Genomic DNA, 6,872 nt, shown 5'->3' with positions numbered 1-6,872 from the left:
ACATCAAAATTATAAATTTACAATTGTATATAAAATTAAAATATTTTTCCACAAAATAAGTGTTGCAGTATAACCGACAGGACAGCAGTGATGTGTGAACTGAATTTGGCAACAATACAGTGAATTACAGTGAAGTTATTGAATATTTTTCATAAGATTCATAAAAATTATACATTTACTATTGTATAAACAATTACAATTATTATTTTTTTTCCAAAATAGGTGTTGTAGTATAACCAACAGGGCAGCAAAGATGTGTAAACTGAATTTGGCAACAATACAGTGAAATACAGTGAAGTTATTGAATATTTTTCAAAAACAAATCATCAAATGAAACATTTACAATTGTATATACAATTAAAAAAAAATGTTCCCCAAAATAAGTGTTGTAGTATAACCGACAGGACAGCAGTGATGTGTGAACTGAATTTGGCAACAATACAGTGAATTACAGTGAAGTTATTGAATATTTTTCATAACAATCATAAAAATGATACATTTATTATTGTATATACAATTAAAATTATTGTTTTTTTCCAAAATAAGTGTTGTAGTTTAACCAACAGGGCAGCAAGGATGTGTGAACTGAATTTGGCAACAATACAGTGATTTACAGTGAAGTTATTGAATATTTTTCCCAAAAAAATCATCAAAATGATACATTTACTATTGTATATACAATTAAAAATATATTTTTCCCAAAACAAGTGTTGTAGTATAACCAACAGGACAGCAGTGATGCGTGAACTGAATTTGGCAACAATACATTGAATTTCAGTGAAGTTCTTGAATATTTTTTATAATACAAATCATAAGAATTATACATTTACAATTTTATACAATTAAAATATTTTTCCCCAAAATAAGTGTTGTAGTTTAACCATCAGGACAGCAGTGATGTGTGAACTGAATTTGGCAACAATACATTGAATTACAGTGAAATTATTGAATATTTTTCATTAAAAAAAACACATCAAAATTATACATTTACAATTGTATATAAAATTTAAATATTTTTTCCCAAAATAAGTGTTGTAGTTTAACCATCAGGACAGCAGTGATGTGTGAACTGAATTTGGCAACAATACAGTGAATTACAGTGAAGTTCTTGAATATTTTCCATAGATAAAAATCATAAAAAGTATGCAAAAAGACTTTTATACTAAAATAAGTGTTGTAGTATAACCATCAGGACAACAGTGGTGTGTAAACTTAATTTGGTAACACTATAGTGTGTGATAGTGAAGTTATTGACTGTTTTCGTAGTAACGCTTTTCGGGGTTTGCACTTTGCAGACGGTCCCTTCGGATCTGTCTCTCAGCCGCCTGCGCATAGAGATCAATGTATTTTATCCATTGCGAAGGAAAGCTCGTTTCGAGGAAAATGGGGTTGTAACTGCTTGTCTACGTTACTACGATTAAAAAGAGGGGTTATTTGTGTAGTAACAACGTTTAGCTCACGAGTTATTGACCCGGGAATTTCGAATCTGTGAATTTATCGCCAACTTTACTCAACTGGGTGAGACACGGTTCCCGCGTGATCATAACCGACTAGCCACGGTGACGGATCTATCTCTGTCTGAAGTGATAAGTAAGTTAGTTATAAACTCTCCAGGGGCCTCATGTATCAACACTGCGTACGCACAAAAACACGGCGTACGTCAGCTTTCACGTTCACGGCCAGATGTACTAACAGTGAAATTAACGCGAGAATGTGCGTTCCTCCACGCCGATCTCATGTCTGGCGTACTTACATTTCTCATAGTTTTTGTCCGTTGGCGACTCATAGAGGCAATAAAGTGAAGTGGCAAACATTACACTACGAATTGTTCTATCGCACCACCAGCTGTCAGATATTGCTTATAATTTGTAATTGATCAATTATTTGACATATTATTGTCACACAAGTCTTATTAAAATGTTCTATTATAATTATGCAATTAAGTAAGAACATATATAAAGCATGTGCAAATTGATACAACCCGTCTAGCAATGGCAGCGTTGGCTTTATTAGAGGACATTGCTATGGCAGAATCCGAAGAGAACGAGTTTTTAGGGACCACAATGATTTTCTGGCCCACGATGATGACTGGCTTATCAGCCGTTTCAGATTTCCACGGCCTATACTCTTGGAACTCTGCGCTGAGTTGGGTCCGAATTTGGAAAGAGAGACAGTGAGGAGCCACGCATTGCCCGTTCCTTTACAGGTGCTTACTACACTTGGTTTCCTGGCAACTGGTTCTTTCCAAAGAGAACTGGCAGACCGCTCAGGAATAAGCCAGTCGTGTTTGAGCCGTGCAATGCCAGCTGTATGGGACGGGATCATCCGCTTGTCTACCAGGTATATAACGTTCCCATACGATGCAAGTGACCAGCCAAACATTAAAGCGCAATTTGCTGCGATAGCCGGTTTTCCTAATGTAATCGGAGCGATCGACTGCACACATATTGCTATAAAGGCGCCATCTGAAGAAGATTTTGTATATGTGAATCGGAAACATTTTCATTCAATAAATGTGCAGATTATATGTGATGCACAAATGCGCCTAACAAATATTGTGGCAAGGTGGCCTGGGGCAACCCATGATTCATATATCCTTACAAATAGCATGGTTGGGATGAGACTCCAAGCTGGCAGGGTGCGCGATGGGTGGCTACTTGGTAAGTTATGCATTTAAATGTATGGTTCTATCTAAAAGTTTAATTTTTGTGTGTTATTATTCAACTGCCCATCAGGAGACAGTGGTTATCCACTAAAGACGTGGCTGTTAACCCCCTCACCAACCCACAAACTGACCGAGAGCGCAGATACAATGATGCCCATTCTCGCACTCGGTCAGTTGTGGAGCGGGCGATTGGGCAGCTGAAATGTCGGTGGCGTTATACCGCCCTGACAAGGTTTGCCACATCATACTGGCCTGTGGAGTGCTGCACAATGTCGCGCACAGGCATGGCATACCCCTTGGTGAGGTGGCAGCACTGCCACATGACTCTGACCCAGGACCAGTATATGTGCAGCACAATCAACAAGCCATTCAGGCCCGTCAACGTGTAATTGCGACAATATAAATGGTACTCAGACACAAAGTTCATTTTTTCACCAATTCCTTTAATGAATGCCTTATTTCTGTGAGTGCGTCAGTGACATTTTTCAGGTGACTGTTAATTTCTCCAATGGCCCTAACAATTTGCTGTTGTGACTCCAGAACAGCATGCGTCAAGACGCGGCCAGATGGACGGGCTTCAGCACTGGGGGGAGCATTAGAGACACCGGAGACGCTGGACTGAATGGGCTCTGGCTGCTCGGGTGGTGGAGACTCTGGTGGTGCGGACTCTGAGTGCGTGCCAGTGGACGTTCCTGCTGTTGTTCCTGCGGTTCCTAAGTCCAAATAAACACAGCCACATGTTAACAGTAATTTGAATCGGTTCCTTATTAATGGGTACACGCATTTGCAATAAAAGCAGTGGATACGAAAAATCTCTGGTGTACTTTTTGCTACATTGCATGCATTTTAAAATTAAAATGGTGGCTGGTAGGCTATATGTATCAAAGTTAAGGAAATACATTTTACATTAGTTACCTTGCTGGCAGTCCTGCAGTATATCCGAGTCTCCCACATCAACGGATACGATTCCAGAGATTAACGTGTCTCCTACAATAGAGGCAACTCTCTGATCAAAGGGTGAAAGTTCATCGGCCCCTGTACCACCGCCTGTTCTGCCCACACTGTGGCGGTGCGCAGCAGTTCTCCGCTTAACTTCCACCTTTATGTCAGACCATTTCTTCTTCAGTTCATTTACAGTGCGACTCTCAGATCCCACCGCGTTGACGGCATCAGACAAACTCTCCCACTCTTTTTTCTTTCTTTTGTTATTCATTCCAGAGGACAAAGTTCCAAATAAAATATTTTTTCTTGTTTCTACCTCTAATAGTAGGACTCTAATTCATTTTCAGTGAAATTTCGTTTCTTGCTTGCTTTAGCCATGTTCTTGCAGGTTTCTTTTTCCAAATTGGACTAATTACCATATTTAAATGATTTAATTGAGGGAGGAGACTGGGTGGGGCGTTGTGCTCGTGCATGTGCGCTCAATTTTACGTTAATTGGGATGTACAAAGAGAATATGCGTGGGAACCTTCGTACGCAGAGATTCATACATCTGTTTTTTTTTGTGCGTACGCACATTTACAGCTTTGTCCGTACGCAATGTTTTAGTATGAATTCAACGCAAGTCTTTGTACATGAGGCCCCTGATGATTTGTATGTCGTTAAAAAATATTTATCAAACATGAAATATTTGCAGAAAGCCGTCTGTTTACCCAGAGAGAACTAATAACGCTGCAACATATTTTTCTTTTGCAACATATTTTGATGCAAAAAACACTTGCTTAGCCCGCTAGCCTGAATTAACGTTACGTTAGCTTTAAGATTTTAAAATTAAGTTTGATGGCAATAGTCAGCTAGTCATCTTCTGTTTTCTAAAGCATGTTCCCTTAAAGGAATATTAAGATTTACACTAAAGAAATAACTTTCAAAAGCCAAGACTAATTGGACGTGATTGAGGATACCAGGGCTAACATTTCCCTTGCCACTAACTTAGCTGTCACGATTCATGAATTCGCTGTTTTCTTCGTGTCTCGTGTAATTGTTGTTCTGCGTGTGTGATTGTGTGTTAGTGGGCGTTACCGTTCGTTCCATTGATCAGCGGACCAGCTGATCTCGTTCCCCCCACCAGCTGCTGCCAATTCACTCACCTATATCAACTCATCTCACTCTCCTCTCTTTGTCAGATCGTTGGTTTGGTGTCCTCTGTGTTCAACATCAGTCTGCTGTGTTTGTTCATCGTGTGCCTGTCTGCAGTCCTGTTCTGGTTCGAGTTCCTGTTCGGTGTCTTCGTGGTTTTCGTCTCGTCTGGATGTTCACCTTCACTGGATTCACCACCATCACTGTGCACCAGCACGCTGACCACCGAGTCCCTGCGCCACAAGCCCACCCGTGTTCCTGTACTGTTGTGTCTTCTGACCATTTAATAAAAGAGTTTCTTGCATCTTTGCTTCCGCCTAGTGATTGTGACACTAGCATTTAAATAAGGTTACACATTGCATTGGCTTACATGCCTGTTAGCCTGTTGGTTATTTAGCCTACTTACTCCTGTCCCACTATTCTGTGGTGCTATACCTTAATTTGATATTAGCCTCTGAAGATTTCCTTCTGCCTTTGTATATTGCAGTCCATTCCAGCACTGTGTAATTGACCCTTTGCCCTCCTTAGTTACTGTTGCTACGCCTGTCAAGCGTTCTTGCCTGGTATGTCTATTACAGTGTGTATGCAGCAGTGTCAGACATTCCCAATGAGATTAGTAATTTTTGGCGAACATGTGAAATCTGAGAGAGCAAGACAAAAGGGACTCCAGTATGCTTTCAAGAGTAGATTTAAATATCCCTTGAATGCATAGTTGGTGAAGTGCTGTAAGAGCAAGATAGTAAATGGTTTACTGACAAAAAAGTGTGAGGTATTTTATATTTGTTGCACTAAGTAGAAAATTGAGTGTAATAACGCAAGTGCAGTTGTTAAAAGACTTAATTAGCTCAGATACTATATTTTCTCTAGGGAGCAGGGTGGCTTAAGAAATGTATTAATTAATAAACCAAATAAGTATGATATTTCCAATTCCTGCCACAGATAAATGACAAATTAATTATCAGGTTTATCAGTTTATTCAAACGTGTTTATGTAAGGTTATTATTGACTGTTCAAACTGTATCTTCTTTGCATTTAAATCTACTCTTACTGAGTCTTATGAATAAATAAACAACAATACTCAGCTGCAGATGTCACTTAGTGTTGCTTGCTGTTATTTAATAAGTGCTGCTGTTAACGAGTAATGCATTATTTTAATATGATGTTGATAATCCTGACATGATTCATTTTCATTTGCAGAAATGACAAATCCGAAAACGAAACCATGCCCTCCTGTCAGAGGAAACATTTGCAAACTGCTATCTATCCAACCAATTTTGCTTTCACACAAGTGAATCTGCCCACTTCTTTGCCACCATCAGGGCTGCAATGTGCCACGATTCCTTAAAGGGTAACTAAACCCTAAAACAACTTTTTTTAGTTAATGATCTTTAAGACTGGGGCTTTATTAATGCTGCTCATTGATTCAAGTAATTTATTTGACATTTGGGTATAAAGTGTTTTAATTCTAAAATATATGGTGTAAAAACGTCTGAGTGCTGCCCTCTGCAGGTTGAACGGTGGCTACTGCAGTTGAATTTTCCTATTGGAAGTTGTGGTACCCTCTGATGTCAGAGGGTCCCAGCTAATCACGCCCTTGCCTACAGAGAGATGTGTCTATGGTCCACTTTCTTGAGCCAGCAGAAGGGGCTGCTCAAGATATTATCATGAAGATGAGCAAGCTGTATGAGCATCTGCTGAAAAGTAAGTTGTCCTTAGTTTAACAGGAAAAAATATACTGTATTTATGAAAAGAATTTATATACCTTAATTTTCCCCATACAGAGTATTTAGACTGTATTTAGTAGTATTTATTAGGGCTGTCACTTTTTATTCGATATTCGAATATGCATTCGAACATGATGTGAAATATCCGTAATCGAACTATAAATAAACTATCCGGTTTTTAAAGTGCCATGTGTAGCGCATTTTTTACCGTCTATGATTAGACCCTTTGTTTTTTATTTTATTGTTTGCCATCTCATCCAGTACCGGGTGCTCTAAACGCTTTTTTTCATGGGGGGCAGGGCTCGTAAATATTCAAATATATTCTAATACATTGCTTGATATTTGATATCCGTTCAATTCGATTTTTGTCAAAAGTGCAGCCCTAGTATTTATACGTATGCCAGATT

Source organism: Siphateles boraxobius, unplaced genomic scaffold, assembly GCF_051911475.1.
Source record: "Siphateles boraxobius isolate OS27281-9 unplaced genomic scaffold, OSU_SipBor_1 56, whole genome shotgun sequence".
NCBI classification, from domain to species: Eukaryota; Metazoa; Chordata; class Actinopteri; order Cypriniformes; family Leuciscidae; genus Siphateles; species Siphateles boraxobius.
This window is presented reverse-complemented; position numbering follows the sequence as displayed.